The sequence below is a fragment of the Oncorhynchus gorbuscha genome, linkage group LG15, assembly GCF_021184085.1.
Source record: "Oncorhynchus gorbuscha isolate QuinsamMale2020 ecotype Even-year linkage group LG15, OgorEven_v1.0, whole genome shotgun sequence".
Taxonomy (NCBI): domain Eukaryota; kingdom Metazoa; phylum Chordata; class Actinopteri; order Salmoniformes; family Salmonidae; genus Oncorhynchus; species Oncorhynchus gorbuscha.
The window spans coordinates 13,680,162-13,697,835 of record NC_060187.1 but is presented as its reverse complement, the minus strand read 5'-3'; the positions used below and the strand labels follow the sequence as shown (position 1 = coordinate 13,697,835).

Here is a 17,674-nt window from a genome sequence, read left to right as displayed (position 1 = left end):
TTCTGCCGTTTGGTCTCGCCAATGCGCCAGCTGTTTTTCAGGCATTAGTTAATGATGTTCTGAGAGACATGCTGAACATCTTTGTTTTTGTCTACCTTGACGATATCCTGATTTTTTTCACCGTCACTCGAGATTCATGTTCAGCACGTTCGACGTGTTCTCCAGCGCCTTTTAGAGAATTGTCTCTATGTGAAGGCTGAGAAGTGCTCTTTTCATGTCTCCTCCGTTACTTTTCTCGGTTCCGTTATTTCCGCTGAAGGCATTCAGATGGATTCCGCTAAGGTCCAAGCTGTCAGTGAGTGGCCCGTTCCAAGGTCACGTGTCGAGTTGCAGCGCTTTCTAGGTTTCGCTAATTTCTATCGGCGTTTCATTCGTAATTTCGGTCAAGTTGCTGCCCCTCTCACAGCTCTTACTTCTGTCAAGACGTGTTTTAAGTGGTCCGGTTCCGCCCAGGGAGCTTTTGATCTTCTAAAAGAACGTTTTACGTCCGCTCCTATCCTCGTTACTCCTGACGTCACTAGACAATTCATTGTCGAGGTTGACGCTTCAGAGGTAGGCGTGGGAGCCATTCTATCCCAGCGCTTCCAGTCTGACGATAAGGTTCATCCTTGCGCTTATTTTTCTCATCGCCTGTCGCCATCTGAACGCAACTATGATGTGGGTAACCGCGAACTGCTCGCCATCCGCTTAGCCCTAGGCGAATGGCGACAGTGGTTGGAGGGCGACCGTTCCTTTTGTCGTTTGGACAGACCATAAGAACCTTGAGTACATCCGTTCTGCCAAACGACTTAATGCTCGTCAAGCTCGTTGGGCGTTATTTTTCGCTCATTTCGAGTTTGTGATTTCTTACCGTCCGGGTAGCAAGAACACCAAGCCTGATGCCTTATCCCGTCTTTTTAGTTCTTCTGTGGCTTCTACTGATCCCGAGGGGATTCTTCCTTATGGGCGTGTTGTCGGGTTGACAGTCTGGGGAATTGAACGACAGGTTAAGCAAGCACTCACGCACACTGCGTCGCCGCGCGCTTGTCCTAGTAACCTTCTTTTCGTTCCTGTTTCCACTCGTCTGGCTGTTCTTCAGTGGGCTCACTCTGCCAAGTTAGCTGGCCATCCCGGCGTTCGAGGTACTCTTGCTTCTATTCGCCAGCGCTTTTGGTGGCCTACTCAGGAGCGTGACACGCGCCGTTTCGTGGCTGCTTGTTCGGACTGCGCGCAGACTAAGTCAGGTAACTCTCCTCCTGCCGGTCGTCTCAGACCGCTCCCCATTCCTTCTCGACCATGGTCTCACATCGCCCTAGACTTCATTACCGGTCTGCCTTTGTCTGCGGGGAAGACTGTGATTCTTACGGTTGTCGATAGGTTCTCTAAGGCGGCACATTTCATTCCTCTCGCTAAACTTCCTTCCGCTAAGGAGACGGCACAAATCATCATCGAGAATGTGTTCAGAATTCATGGCCTCCCGTTAGACGCCGTTTCAGACAGAGGTCCGCAATTCACGTCACAGTTTTGGAGGGAGTTCTGTCGTTTGATTGGTGCGTCCGTCAGTCTCTCTTCCGGGTTTCATCCCCAGTCTAACGGTCAAGCAGAGAGGGCCAATCAGACGATTGGTCGCATACTACGCAGCCTTTCTTTCAGAAACCCTGCGTCTTGGGCAGAACAGCTCCCCTGGGCAGAATACGCTCACAACTCGCTTCCTTCGTCTGCTACCGGGTTATCTCCGTTTCAGAGTAGTCTGGGTTACCAGCCTCCTCTGTTCTCATCCCAGCTTGCCGAGTCCAGCGTTCCCTCCGCTCAAGCGTTTGTCCAACGTTGTGAGCGCACCTGGAGGAGGGTGAGGTCTGCACTTTGCCGTTACAGGGCACAGACTGTGAGAGCCGCCAATAAACGTAGGATTAAGAGTCCAAGGTATTGTTGCGGCCAGAGAGTGTGGCTTTCCACTCGCAACCTTCCTCTTACAACAGCTTCTCGTAAGTTGACTCCGCGGTTCATTGGTCCGTTCCGTGTCTCCCAGGTCGTCAATCCTGTCGCTGTGCGATTGCTTCTTCCGCGACATCTTCGTCGCGTCCATCCTGTCTTCCATGTCTCCTGTGTCAAGCCCTTTCTTCGCACCCCCGTTTGTCTTCCCTCCCCCCCCGTCCTTGTCGAGAGCGCACCTATTTACAAGGTACGTAAGATCATGGACATGCGTTCTCGGGGACGGGGTCACCAATACTTAGTGGATTGGGAGGGTTACGGTCCTGAGGAGAGGAGTTGGGTTCCGTCTCGGGACGTCCTGGACCGTTCACTGATTGATGATTTCCTCCGTTGCCGCCAGGATTCCTCCTCGAGTGCGCCAGGAGGCGCTCGATGAGTGGGGGGGTACTGTCATGTTTTGTCTTATATTGTCTTGTCATTTTGCTTTTCCTTCTGTTCGTTTTCCCCCTGCTGGTCTTTTTAGGTTCGTTTCCCTTTTTCTCTCTCCCTCTCTCTCTCTCTTCTCTCTATCGTTCCGTTCCTGCTCCCAGCTGTTCCTATTCCCCTAATCAATCATTTAGTCTTCCCACACCTGTTCCCTATCTTTTCCCCTGATTAGAGTCCCTATTTCTCCCCTTGTTTTCCGTTTCTGCCCTGTCGGATCCTTGTATATTGTTCACCGTGCTGTGTCTTTGTATCGCCCTGTCGTGTCGTGTTTCCCTCAGATGCTGCGTGGTGAGCAGGTGTCTGAGTCTGCTACGGTCAAGTGCCTTCCCGAGGCAACCTGCAGTTTATTATCGAGTCTCCAGTCAGTTCTCGTGATTACGAGTGGAATTGTTTTTTATGCTTTATTTACCGCTCCGATTTGTCTAGGAGTAGTGCTATTTCCTTAAACTGGATTAAAGACTCTGTTTTCGCCAAGTCGCTTTTGGGTCCTCATTCACCTGTATAACACCCTCTCCCTTCCCCCTTAGCATTTTATTAGGTCCGTCCCCCTCTCCCTTCCCCCTTGGCCTTTTATCAGGTCCATCTCTCTCTCCCTTCCCCCTTAGCCTTTTATCAGGTCTGTCTCCCTCTCCCTTCCCCCTTATCATTTTATTAGGTCCGTCCCCCTCTCCCTTCCCCTTGGCCTTTTATCAGGTCCATCTCTCTCTCCCTTCCCCCTTAGCCTTTTATCAGGTCTGTCTCCCTCTCCCTTCCCCCTTAGCATTTTATTAGGTCCGTCCCCCTCTCCCTTCCCCCTTGGCCTTTTATCAGGTCCATCTCTCTCTCCCTCCCCCCTTAGCCTTTTAGCAGGTCCATCTCTCTCTCCCTTCCCCTTTAGACTTTTATCAGGTCCATCTCTCTCTCCCTTCCCATCAGAACCCTGGAGCTGTATAAGGAGTTCCAGGAGGAGGCGTTCAGCATTGCCCTGCACCCCTCTGGCCTGTTTGTCCTGGTGGGATTCTCTGACAAGCTGAGGCTCATGAACCTGCTCATAGACGACGTCAGGACCTTCAAGGAGTTCAATGTCCGATGCTGTAGAGAGGTCAGAATTAAGAATTCGCAATGCCAACAGTAGCTCATTGTAGATAGCTGATCATCACTGGCACTCAGACATTCATTTCTAGCTATTCCTGCTCTCACAGTATACTGTATGCTTTGCCTTTCAGTGTGCCTTCAGTCACGGAGGAAACCTGTTTGCTGCAGTGAATGGAAATGTCATTCATATCGACTCCAGCACCACCTTCGAGAACGTCCTCAACCTCAGGGACACAATGGGAAGGTGAGGGGCGCTGATGGTTTACTGCATGATTTATCATCAGAGTCAGGCTATTCATATTGACTGCCAACACTTCCAGTAAGCCTCGCCTCAGGCCAACAGTTCTAGGCCATGTGAGCTGGCCAGGAAAACCTTTGGCCATAGTTATAGCTTTTTCCTTGTTCATTCTGTTGTTAATTTACCTATCTCGAAAAACTCAAGGTGGCAGAGATAACAGAGGTGACTGCGGGGGTTGTATGTTCGAGTACTACGTTATGTGTCTCCATCTTCAGGTGCACTCCATAGTCTGGAGTGGTGACGACAGCAGGCTGGTTTCGTGCGGGATGGAGGGGGCTGTGTACGAGTGGAACACCCTGACCGGCAAGCGGGAGTCGGAGAGCGTCCTCAAGTTCTGCAGCTACACCGGTGTCACCGTCTCCCCCGACGCCAAGACTATCTTCGCCGTGGGGATCGACTGTACCCTGAAAGAGATCCAGGACTGTCAAGTGAGACCTGAAAACAGTAGCATATGAAATGTTTCTTCCTTTTAGAAAGATGTTTCTGGCCAATGTTCTTCTGTTTCTGCTTGGTCTTTTTGGTCAATTGCAGATGTACAAAAAGAAGAAAAATATTAACATTTGTTTGAAATGTTGCATGCTCTGACAACTGTGTATTAGTTTTGAAATATAGTCAGTTAAATCTTGGTATAAACTTCTATGAGGACTTTCTTCCTGATAGCGATAATATAGTTTTAATAATTGAGGGGAGCAGTTAGATCTTATTAGCCAGCTTTCCTTATTCTCACTATGCATACGTTTTCCTTGAAAGTGGTGCTGATGGTTTTGAGGGAATATTTTATTTAAAATAAATCTTCATTTCATATTTTTTTGCTGGAGTCAGTTTCCAGCTGTGTTATATGAAGTTCTGAAAGGGAAAGTACACTGAACAAAAATAAGAATGGAACAATTTCAAAGATTGTACTGAGTTGCAGGTCATGTAAGGAAATCAGTCAATTACAATAAATTCATTAGGCCCTAATCTTGGATTTCACATGACTGGGAATACAGATACTGCATCTGTTGGTGATAGATACCTTTAAAAATAAGGTAGGTGCGTGGATCAGAAAACCAGTCAGCGCTGCATGAGGCAAATGGTCGTCACATCTCCTTTGCATGGAGTTGATCAGGCTGTTGATTGATCAGGCTTTTGATAGTGATATGTAGAATGTTGTCCCACTTCTCCTCAATGCCTGTGCGAAGTTGCTGGATATTGACGGGAACTGGAACACGCTGTCGTACACGTCGATCAAGAGCATCCCAAACATGTTCAATGGGTGACATGTCTAGTGAGTATGCAGGCCATGGAAGAACTGGGACATTTTCAGCTTCCAGGAATTGTGTGCAGATTCTTGCAACATGAGGCCGTGCATTATCATGCACGGGTGATGGTGGCGGATGAATGGCACGACAATGGGCCTCAGGATCTCGTCACGATATCTCTGTGCATTCAAATTGCCATAGATAAAATGCAATTGTGTCCGTTGTCTGTAGCTTATGCCTGCCCATACCATAACCCCACCACCACCATGGGGCTCTCTGTTCACAATGTTGACATCAGCAAACCGCTCGCCCATCTGCCCGGTATAGTTGAAAACTGGATTAATCCGTGAAGAGCACACTTTTCCAGCGTGCCAGTGGCCATAGTAGGTGAGCATTTGCTCACTGAAGTCTGTTACAATGTCAAATTGTAGCCAGGTCAAGACCCTGGTGAGGAGGACGTCATGACGAGCATGCAGATGAGCTTCCCTGAGAAGGTTTCTGACAGTTTGTGCAGAAATTCTTCGGTTGTGCAAACCCACAGTTTCATCAGCTGTTTAGGTGGCTGATCTCAGACGATCCCGCCAGATGTGGAGGTCCTGGGCTGGCGTGGTTACACGTGGTCTATGGTTGTGAGGCCGGTTGGACGTACTGCCAAATTTTGTAACACCATGTTGGAGGAGGCTTAGGGTAGATAAATGAACATTCAATTATCTGGCAACAGCTCTGGTGGACATTCCTGCAGTCAATTGAACGCTCCTTCAAAACTTGAGACATCGGTGGCATTGTGTTGTGTGACAAAACTGCACATTTTAGACTGGCCTTTTATTGTCCCCAGCAGAAGGTGCACCACTGTAATGATCATGCTGTTTCATCAGCTTCTTAATATGCCACACCTGTTAGGTGGATGTATTATCTTGGCAAAGGAGAAATGCTCACTAACAGGGATGTAAACACATTTGTGCACAAAATTTGAGAGAAATAAGCTTTTTGTACATCTGGAATATTTCTGGGATGTTTTATTTCAGCTCATGAAACATGGGACCAACACTTTACGTGTTAAATTTATATATTTGTTCAGTGTAAATAGAGTTTCCCATCTCTGTCATAATGACCAGAGCAGAGAAGAGAGCCCATTAAATTCACACTCTGCTGTTAGTTCTCCTCATCCTGAGTGACGGTCATCTTTCTGACAGTCTGTGAAACCAGTCAGGAGAGATGATAAAGGCCCCTTGAGTTATTGTCAGATGCTGGAGCTTTGAAAGAAACTCTAACAATCACACATTTTAACAAAACTTTCACTGACACACAGATGTAGGATCTTCATTTGACCAGTATCGTCTCAGCAAAATAATCCCGCAGCAACAGGATTTGAACGTTTAGTCCATAATGTTGCTTGGTCGGTGGTTAGGCTGGTCAACATGAGGCTACATGAAAAGTGGAATACTGTTAATATAACTGTGTGTTAGTTTGGATTTTCAGTAAATTTATGTAAATCACAAAGGCTATCTGCATTTTCTGGAAAATTCACTGGACAATTCTCAGTAAGAAAAGAGTGATCAAATTAAGATCTTTAATATCCACTTCAATAAATGAGTCCCTGGATGAGGCTGGCACATTAGCTTTAATGTTATGCATGAATGACAACAACACTCTACCTCTGCTGTAATTGTTTCTTGCCATCCCTTGATAGTAGCCTTTATATTCACATCAATTCGCTCTCTTTGTCAGATCATGCGTGAGTTGCCTACTGAAGACGTGGCATACACCACCGTCACCATGTCCCGGTCCGGACGCATGCTCTTCACCGGGACCTTAATCTGGACCATCAGGGCCATCAGGTACACCCTGTCTATCCAGAAGGACTGGATCGAGTATCAGGCCCACTCTTCACCTGTCACCAAAGTACGACAATGCAATGCCTCCACAAAACAGGAACATACTATGCATTGCAACGCAATACAACGCAGCAAAGTTTTATCCATTGCAGTGTAATGGACCACACAAATCAGTGCAAAGGCCATTGATTTGAGTGGATGTATCCTGAACAGAGGTGCGTAAACTGTGTCCTTTCTGTGTTCAGATGGTGATCACATTTGATGACCAGTACCTGCTGACGGTGTCTGAGGACTGCTGCCTGCTCATCTGGAAGATCATAGACAAGGAGGGCCGCGGCCTGAAGAGAGACAAGGACATCACCTACGCTGAGGAGATCCTCATCACCAAGTCAGACCTGGAGGAGAAGGTACAGAGATGTAGGATCTTCATTTGAGCCAGTTTGCTATAGCAGGAAAATAATTAACAGAAAATGTGAGTTATTAAGTGGATATAATAAATGTACATTTTTGTAGGGGTTGATACATTTTCCATAGGGGAAAATCAAGTCTGAAATTTCAAAGTGGAAATTACTAAATTCAGAACCCTTTTAAACCTCAAATAAAAAATGTCCTTCGTTGCAGTTAAGTTTTCCTTCAACACCGTGATCAAATGAAGATCCTACATCTGTAGGACACCCATGGGAACTCTTGTAGCATTACACTGACTTGATACTTGGGGTGGGGGTGGTTCCTTATTGTAGGTTGCACAGGAGGTTGGTGGCACCTTAATTGGGGAGAACAGGCTCATGGTAATGACTGGAGCGGAATCAATGGAACGGTATCAAATACATTAAACACATGGTTTCCATGGTTTCCAGGTGTTTGCTGCCATTCCATTTGCTCCGTTCCGGACATTATTATGAGCCGTTCTCCCCTCAGTAGCCTCCTGTGGTAGGTTTGCAAGGGCCATGCAGTTGCTCATCCTGAAACCTGATTATTCACATTCTCCCTGTCCTTTCCTCTTTCCTCTCCTTATGCCTCCCTTTCTCTCTTCTCCCACTCTCTTCACTTAAGATACTCTCCTCTTCTTCTCTCTCTCTACCATCTCTCTTTCTCTCCCTCCCCATCCCTCCTTTCCTCCATAACAGAACCAGGTTATGCTGGAGCTGACGATGCGTGTGGAGGAGTTGAAGATGGAGAATGAGTACCAGCTCCGTCTGAAGGAATGAAGTATAACAAGGACATCAAAGAGATGTCGGCTAAGTTTGTCGAGCAGAAGAGCTCAAGACCAGGAGACAGGTCAGACGAGGCTTCAAACATAATCAGTTACCCACCTTAATTAAGTTAACTAAAGAAAGTACAAGTACATATGATATAATTACCTGAGTGAATCATAGCAATGAAGATACATTTAGATGGTAAATAGGCTCTGAGATAAACAGATTAAAACAGTAAATTATAAAAATTATTCATCTGATGAAATACTTATGTTTACCTTGTCCCAAATAACTCAGAGGACTCTATTGTTGGCTGGCGTTAAGGGCGGTGCTAGTGTCAAATGCACATTGTCATTTTCCAGCCCTAACGCCAGGTTCGGGAATATTCCTGTTTTATATCAGCTCACTTGCTCTCTGATGGGAGAGTTATAAATATTTGCGTGTCCTTAAAAACATGATCCAAAGTGTTAATTTCAGGCAGCGTTGGTAGGGATACTTAAGACCAACCAAAAGCTTGTTTCAGTGGTAACATAGTTGGTTATGGCATGAATATTGACAGCGGAAACGCAGCCTATCCAGCCGTGATGCACACTGCCCATAATACGCATGGAACAACAGCAGCCTATCATGCAGGGATCGTCTGAGACCAGCCACCCGGACAACTGATGAAACTGTGGGTTTGCACAACAAACGAATTTCTGCACAAACTGTCAGAAACCGTCTCAGGGAAGCTCATCTGCATGCTCGTCGTCCTCACCAGGGTCTTGACCTGACTGCAGTTCCGGCTCGTAACCAACTTCAATGGGCAAATGCTTACCTTCGATGGCCTCTGGAACGCTGGAAAGTGTTCTCTTCAACTGTACCGGGCAGATGGCAGACATCATGTATGGTGTCTTGTGGGCGAGTGCTGATATCAATGTTGTAAACAGAGTGCCCCATAGTGGCGGTGGGGGTTATGGTATTGGAAGGCATTAACTACGGACAACGAACACAATTGCATTTTATCACCTCATGTTTCAGCAAGATAAAGCCCAACCCCATGTTGCAAAGATCTGTACACAATTCCTGGAAGCTGAACATGTCCCAGTTCATCCATGGCCTGCATAATCACCAGACATGTCACCCATTGAACATGTTTGGGATGCTCTGGATCGACGTATAAAACGGCGTGTTCCAGTTCCCGCCAATATCCAGCAACTTCGCAACTTCCATTCGAGAGTAGTGGGACAACATTCAACAACCTGATCAATCAACAGCCTGATCAACAATTACAGACCAGTATCCCTTCTTTCTTTTCTCTCCAAAACTCTTGAACGTGCCGTCCTTGGCCAGCTCTCCCGCTATCTCTCTCTGAATGACCTTCTTGATCCAAATCAGTCAGGTTTCAAGACTAGTCATTCAACTGAGACTGCTCTCCTCTGTATCACGGAGGCGCTCCGCACTGCTAAAGCTAACTCTCTCTCCTCTGCTCTCATCCTTCTAGATCTATCGGCTGCCTTCGATACTGTGAACCATCAGATCCTCCTCTCCACCCTCTCCGAGTTGGGCATCTCCGGCGCGGCCCACGCTTGGATTGCGTCCTACCTGACAGGTCGCTCCTACCAGGTGGCGTGGCGAGAATCTGTCTCCTCACCACGCGCTCTCACCACTGGTGTCCCCAGGGCTCTGTTCTTGGCCCTCTCCTATTCTCGCTATACACCAAGTCACTTGGCTCTGTCATAACCTCACATGGTCTCTCTTATCATTGCTATGCAGACGACACACAATTAATCTTCTCCTTTCCCCCTTCTGATGACCAGGTGGCGAATCGCATCTCTGCATGTCTGGCAGACATATCAGTGTGGATGACGGATCACCACCTCAAGCTGAACCTCGGCAAGACGGAGCTGCTCTTCCTCCCGGGGAAGGACTGCCCGTTCCATGATCTCGCCATCACGGTTGACAACTCCATTGTGTCCTCCTCCCAGAGCGCCAAGAACCTTGGCGTGATCCTGGACAACACCCTGTCGTTCTCAACTAACATCAAGGCGGTGGCCCGTTCCTGTAGGTTCATGCTCTACAACATCCGCAGAGTACGACCCTGCCTCACACAGGAAGCGGCGCAGGTCCTAATCCAGGCACTTGTCATCTCCCGTCTGGATTACTGCAACTCGCTGTTGGCTGGGCTCCCTGCCTGTGCCATTAAACCCCTTCAACTCATCCAGAACGCCGCAGCCCGTCTGGTGTTCAACCTTCCCAAGTTCTCTCACGTCACCCCGCTCCTCCGTTCTCTCCACTGGCTTCCAGTTGAAGCTCGCATCCGCTACAAGACCATGGTGCTTGCCTACGGAGCTGTGAGGGGAACGGCACCTCAGTACCTCCAGGCTCTGATCAGGCCCTACACCCAAACAAGGGCACTGCGTTCATCCACCTCTGGCCTGCTCGCCTCCCTACCACTGAGGAAGTACAGCTCCCGCTCAGCCCAGTCAAAACTGTTCGCTGCCCTGGCCCCCCAATGGTGGAACAAACTCCCTCACGACGCCAGGACAGCGGAGTCAATCACCACCTTCCGGAGACACCTGAAACCCCACCTCTTTAAGGAATACCTAGGATAGGTTAAGTAATCCCTCTCACCCCACCCCCCCTAAGTTTTAGATGCACTATTGTTAAGTGACTGTCCCACTGGATGTCATAAGGTGAATGCACCAATTTGTAAGTCGCTCTGGATAAGAGCGTCTGCTAAATGACTTAAATGTAATGTAATGTAAATGATCAACTCTATGCGAAGGACAAATGGTGGTCACACCAGATACGGACTGGTGTTCTGATCCACACTAGTGTAAAGGAGTGCATAACTGGCTGCAGAGAAGTCAGGCGCAGGAGAGCAGAAATGGGGAGCAAACGGAGCCCTTTGTTGAGGCGAACAAAACACGGCACTCAGAAAACTAAACACACACGGGTTACAATAACCCGGCGCAAACCAGCCTGGAGTACACATACATTTACATATAACAATTCCACACACAGACATAGGGGGGGTTATATGCAAGACGAGTAATGAGGGATTGCAAACCAGGTGTGCGGGAAAACAAGACAAAACAAATGGAAAATGAAAGGTGGATCGATGATGGCTGGTGACGTCGACCGCCGAACGCTGGCCGCACAAGGAGAGGAACCGACCTCGGCGGAAGTCTTTCCTTTACGGTATCTGTGACCAACAGATGCATATCTGTATTCCCAGTCATGTGATTAGGGTCTAATGAATTTATTTCAATTGACTGATTTCCTTATATGACCCGTAACTCAGTAAAATCTTTGAAATTGTTGCATGTTACGTTTTATATTTTTGTTCAGTATGTACGCTGTAATACTTTTAACACGTTTTAACTTTTTGTTTAGCTCTCATAATGGTATGCACTGACTTACTTTGCCTTGTAAGAGCCGGCCTTGATAAGAGCCACTGCTAGATCAATACATGGAAATGAAAATTGAAAGTGGCACTGGCTGGGCTGTCTTAAGGTGAACACCTCAATGAGGATCATATGTAGATACATCCCTCTCGCTTCACCTCTCTTCATCTCTCCTGTCAGATCTTGAAGACGGAACGAGGCAAGATGGAGTCAGCCAATCAGGAAGCCATGTTCGAGGTGATGGAGAAACACTCCAAAGAGCTGCAGGATCTGGGTGAGTTCTGTTTTATTCTGTTCTATTCTATTTTGATCGATTATATTCTGTTCTATTCTATCTATTCCATTCTATTCTGTTTATTCTATTCTCACTTCTTGTCCATCTATCGGAAAAGTTGCCTCTAAGTTTAGAGCAATGAGACTTGAATGACTCCCATTTCAGTGTGTACATTGACAGCAGCACCTGATATTATTGAGATACAGTGTCCTCCTCATATCCTCTCTGACTCTTGCTGCTCCCCCCCCAGAGTCAGCCAACAGTCAGAAGCTGATGCTGGAGTATGAGAAGTACCAGGAGCTGCAGCTCAAGTCTCAGCAGATGCAGCAGGACTACGAGGAACAGCTGCAGCGGATGGAAGAGAGCAAGGCTGCTGCCCTGGAGGATCTCACCCTCCACTATGAGGGGAAGCTGCATGAGAAGCTGCTGGTGTTGGAGCAGGTAGGAGATATAACGTCAAAGCGCTTGTTAGGGGCTGTTTTTAGGTGGTATTTGGGGCTTTATATAGAGAGTCCTTACAGCTAGGGTCCTGTTTTTTCCCCACGAAAACCTTCCTTAGGAACCTGAGTTTTCCCCTGACCAGTTCTTTGTGTTAGGACCCTGAGTTTCCCCCTGACCACTTCTTCGTGTTGGGACCCTGAGTTTTCCCTGACCAGTTCTTTGTGTTAGAACCCTGAGTTTTCCCTAGTCAGGGCATGTGGTCAGGAACAAATCCTGGCCTCTCTCCCTTCACACTCCCCTTCCTCCCTTCTCCCCCCTTCCTCCCTTCTCTCTCTCCCTTCACACTCACCTCCCTTCCTTACCTGCCTCTTTGCTCTCTTTCCCTCCCTCTCTCCTCAACTCCCGCTCTTCTCTCCTCCCTATCCTCTCCTCTCCCCTCTCTCCTCTCTCCTTTATCCTCCTCCCCTCTCTCCTCCCTATCCTCTTGCCTCCCTCTCTCCTCTCCCCTCTCCTCTCCTCTCCCTCCCTCCCTCCCTGCTGTGACACTGATTGGAAGTGAAGGGGCAAATTCATCTGGGAATGGCAGGTGCTCCGTGGCGGACGTCCGCAGAATCTTTAAGGAAATGTGACGTCAACTCCCATCACCGCTAAAGGAGGTGTGAGACGGGCAACGCAGGGACAACGCAGGGACAACGCAGGGGCAACGCAGGGGCAACAACGCAGGGACAACAACGCAGGGGCAACGCAGGGGCAACGCAGGGGCAATGCTTGGACAACACACGGTCAACAACACAGGGACAACAACGCAGGGACAACAATGCAGGGGCAACGCAGGGACAATGCAGGGACAACAACGCAGGGACAACAACGCAGGGACAACAATGCAGGGGCAACGCAAGAGCAACGCAGGGGCAACGCAGGGACAACAACGCAGGGGCAACGCAAGGGCAACGCAGGGGCAACGCAGGGACAACAACGCAGGGGCAACGCAGGGGCAACGCAGGGGCAACGCAGGGACAACGCTGGGACAACGCAGGGGCAACGCAGGGGCAACGCAGGGACAACAACGAGGGACAACAACGCAGGGGCAACGCAAGGGCAACGCAGGGACAACGCAAGGGCAATGCAGGGGCAACGCAGGGACAACAACGCAGTGGCAACGCAGGGGCAACGCAGGGACAACGCAGGGACAACGCAGGGGCAACGCAAGGGCAACGCAAGGGCAACGCAAGGGCAACGCAGGGACAACAACGCAGGGGCAACGCAAGGGCAACGCAAGGGCAACGCAGGGACAACAACGCAGGGGCAACGCAAGGGCAACGCAAGGGCAACGCAGGGACAACAACGCAGGGGCAACGCAAGGGCAACGCAAGGGCAACGCAGGGACAACAACGCAGGGGCAACGCAGGGGCAATGCAGGGGCAACGCAAGGGCAACGCAGGGACAACGCAAGGGCAACGCAGGGGCAACGCAGGGACAACAACACAGGGACAACAACGCAGGGGCAACGCAAGGGCAACGCAGGGGCAACGCAGGGGCAACGCAGGGACAACAACGCAGGGGCAACGCAGGGGCAACGCTGGGACAACGCACGCAGGGGCAACAACGCAGGGACAACAACGCAGGGGCAACGCAGGGACAACAACGCAGGGACAACAACGCAGGGACAACAACGCAGGGACAACAACGCAGGGGCAACGCAGGGGCAACAACGCAGGGACAACAACGCAGGGACAACGCAGGGACAACCGATGGACAACGCAGGGGCAACGCAGGGCAACGCAGGGACAACAACGCAGGGACAACCGAGGGACAACGCAGGGGCAACGCAGGGGCAACAACGCAGGGACAACCGAGGGACAACGCAGGGGCAACGCAGGGGCAACGCAGGGGCAACGCAGGGACAACGCAGGGGCAACGCAGGGACAACGCAGGGCCTGCGTAATCCCTTTATTATTTCACTCTGAATAGTGAATAGTGAATTCATCTTAGAGAGAGAGACAGAGTATGGGGACAAAATTGATGTGAATATAAAGGCTACTATCAAGGGATGGCAAGAAACGATTACAGCAGAGGTAGAGTGTTGTTGTCATTCATGCATAACATTAAAGTTATCGTGCCAGCCTCATCCAGGAGTGTACATGTAATGTTTAAGCACAACCAAATAACCCCCAGGGACTCATTTATTGAAGTGGATATTACAGATGCAGTATCTTAATTTCATCACTATTTTGTTGCTGAAAATTTTAGAAGGATTTCCCAGGAAATGCAGATGAGCTTTGTAATTGACATAAATTCACTGAAAACCTGCACTAACACACAGTTATTCCACTTTCCATGTAGCATCATTTTGACCTGCTAATAGCCTAACCACCAATCAAGCAACATTATGGACTAAACGTTCAAATCCTGTTGCTGCAGGATTATTCTGCCGAGACAATACTGGTCAAATTAACAAAACCGCGGATCTATTCAGGACTGTCAAAAATTCCTCAAAATGAAGACGTTTATGATTGATAAGAGTTTCTTTCAAAGCTCCAGCATCTGACAATATCTCAAGGGGCCTTTATCATCTCTCCTGACTGACTGGTTTCACAGACTGTCAGAAAGATGACCGTCACTCAGGATGAGGAGAACTAACAGCAGAGTGTGAATTTAATGGGCTCTCTTCTCTGCTCTGGTCATTATGACAGAGATGGGAAACTCTATTTATACTGAACATAAATATAAACGTAACATGTAAAGTGTTGGTCCCATGTTTCATGAGCTGAAATAAAAGACGAGGCGGTGAATGGCATGCGGAGTAGCTCTTTAGCTTGGTCTTTACTGGGATAATTGAGGATGTAGGTTACTACAGGTGCATAAGCAAACACCCAACAATGGGATTATCCATCTTCTTCACATATGCCGTGCTAGGATGACCTCTGTCCTCTGACCTCTGTCTGTGTTGAGGTAGAGCTCCCGTTCATGCCCTATTTATCTCTATATCTCTCCTTCTGTCTCTTGCCATCTCTCTTTTTGTTATCTTTCTTATCCCCACTCTATCCTTTCACCTCCCTCTATCATTCCCCCTCTTTCTTCCCATCTTTCTTGCCTTGCTATTTTCCACATCTTTCTCCCTCCTTCTTTCTTTATCTCTCCCTCCTCCCCTCTCCCTCCTACTTTCTGTATCACTTCTCCTCCCCCTCTCCCTCCTTCTTTCTGTCTCTTCTCCTCCCCCTCTCCCTCCTTCTTTCTGTCTCTTCTCCTCCCCTCTCCCTCCTTCTTTTTGTCTCTTCTCCTCCCCTCTCCCTCCTTCTTTCTGTCTCTTCTCCTCCCCTCTCCCTCCTTCTTTTTGTCTCTTCTCCTCCCCCTCTCCCTCCTTCTTTTTGTCTCTTCTCCTCCCCTCTCCCTCCTTCTTTTTGTATCTTCTCCTCCCCTCTCCCTCCTTCTTTCTGTATCTCTTCTCCTCCTCCTCTCCCTCCTTCTTTTTGTATCTTCTCCTCCCCTCTCCCTCCTTCTTTCTGTATCTCTTCTCCTCCCCTCTCCCTCCTTCTTTTTGTATCTTCTCCTCCCCTCTCCCTCCTTCTTTCTGTATCTCTTCTCCTCCCCTCTCCCTCCTTCTTTTTGTATCTTCTCCTCCCCTCTCCCTCCTTCTTTCTGTATCTCTTCTCCTCCCCCTCTCCCTCCTTCTTTTTGTTTCTTCTCCTCCCCTCTCCCTCCTTCTTTCTGTATCTCTTCTCCTCCTCCTCTCCCTCCTTCTTTTTGTCTCTTCTCCTCCCCTCTCCCTCCTTCTTTTTGTCTCTTCTCCTCCCCTCTCCCTCCTTCTTTCTGTATCTCTTATCCTCCTCCTCTCCCTCCTTCTTTCTTTATCTCTCCCTCCTCCCCCTTTCCCTCTCCCTCCTCCCCTCTTCTCTCCCTCCTTCTTTCTGTATCTCTTCTCTTCTCCTCCCCCTCTCCTTCCTTCTTTCTGTATCTCTCCAACTTTAAACTCTGTATTGACAACCCCCCATCTGTGTCAGGAGGAGTCTCGTATCAAGGGGAGGGAGTTTGAGGAGAGCAGGAAGCAGATGGAGACAGGGAGATCCAGGACATCAGGATCCGCTATGAGAGGTGGTTGAAGGACGAGAGGGAGACCAACATGCACATGAAGGGAGACACCGGCATCATGAAGAAGAAGGTAGAGACATCATATTCTCACCCCCACAACTCCCTCCACCATCACAAGCTCTCAAAAGTTTCCTTGATTACTTTTGTCCTCTCCCTGCCTTCTTCTCAGAACATAAGAGGGATACGAGGAGAAGATCCTCATTTTCCTCAGACATTTTGATATGGAAGTGTGAAGAGGATGGAGAGAAGAGGACGGGAGGGAGAGGACGGAGGAGAGATTATGGGGGAGAGAGGATGGGAGAGGATGGGGGAGAGGGATGGGGGAGAGGACGGGAGGGAGAGGACGGGGAGAGAGGATGGGGGAGAGAGGACGGGAGGGAGAGGACGGGGGAGAGGGACGGGGAGTGGGACAGGGGGAGAGGAGAGGACTGGTAGGAGAGGACAGAGGAGAGGATGGGAGAGAGAGGACGGGAGAGAGAGGACGGGGGAGAGGGACGGGGGAGAGGACGGGGGAGAGGACTGGAGGGAGAGGACGGGGAGAGAGGACGGGAGGGAGAGGACGGGGGAGAGGGACGGGGGGAGAGGATGGGAGAGAGAGGACGGGGAGAGAGGAGGGGAGAGAGAGGACGGGGGAGAGGGACGGGGGGAGAGGACGGAGGGAGAGGACGGGAGGGAGAGGACGGGGGGAGAGGACGGGGGGAGAGGACTGGAGGGAGAGGACGGGAGAGAGAGGATGGGAGAGAGAGGACGGGAGAGAGAGGACGGGGGAGAGGGACGGGGGGAGAGGACGGGGGGAGAGGACTGGAGGGAGAGGACGGGGGAGAGAGGACGGGAGGGAGAGGACGGGGGGAGAGGGACGGGGGGAGAGGAGAGGACTGTTAGGAGAGGACAGAGGAGAGGATGCAAGATTCCCCGCTAGTCTCCCTCCAACTCCCATCCTTCACACACTCCCTCCCCAACCCTCTCCCACCTAGACCCTGCGTGCCCTCTCATCACAGTGGTACATCATAATTACAGCCAATGAGACGCAGCATACGGCCTGCTGATGGCGAGCAGGGCCTGTCCATGTGTCCATAGTTAGGCTCTAATGTGCTCCCTCCGCTTGCTCACTCAATATCACAGGGAGAATGTTAAGTCAGATCCTGTGTGTAGATTCTGCAGTCCTATGGCCCCATTCTGTCTGTCTGCTGTCTGTTCTTGCCTTTCTCCCTAGATAAGGTTAGGCTGTTTTTACTATCCAATATGGTAGTGCATGTGGAGGCTTTTTTGTTGGTTATGGGAAGCTATAAAGAATATGACCATTGTGTAAGTCCCAATGAGTTATGACGACGGTGACTGATGACATTTTCCTCCCCTCCCTGCCACGTCTACCCCCTGTCCTCCTCTCCCTGCCACGTCTATCCCCTGTCCTCCTCTCCCTGCCACGTCTACCCCCTGTCC

General features: G+C 49.5%; 1 pseudogene; it reads left to right on the top strand.

Moving 5' to 3' along the window:
* LOC123996466 overlaps positions 1–17,674 on the top strand; it is a 52,713-nt pseudogene that overhangs the window by 7,495 nt on the left and 27,544 nt on the right.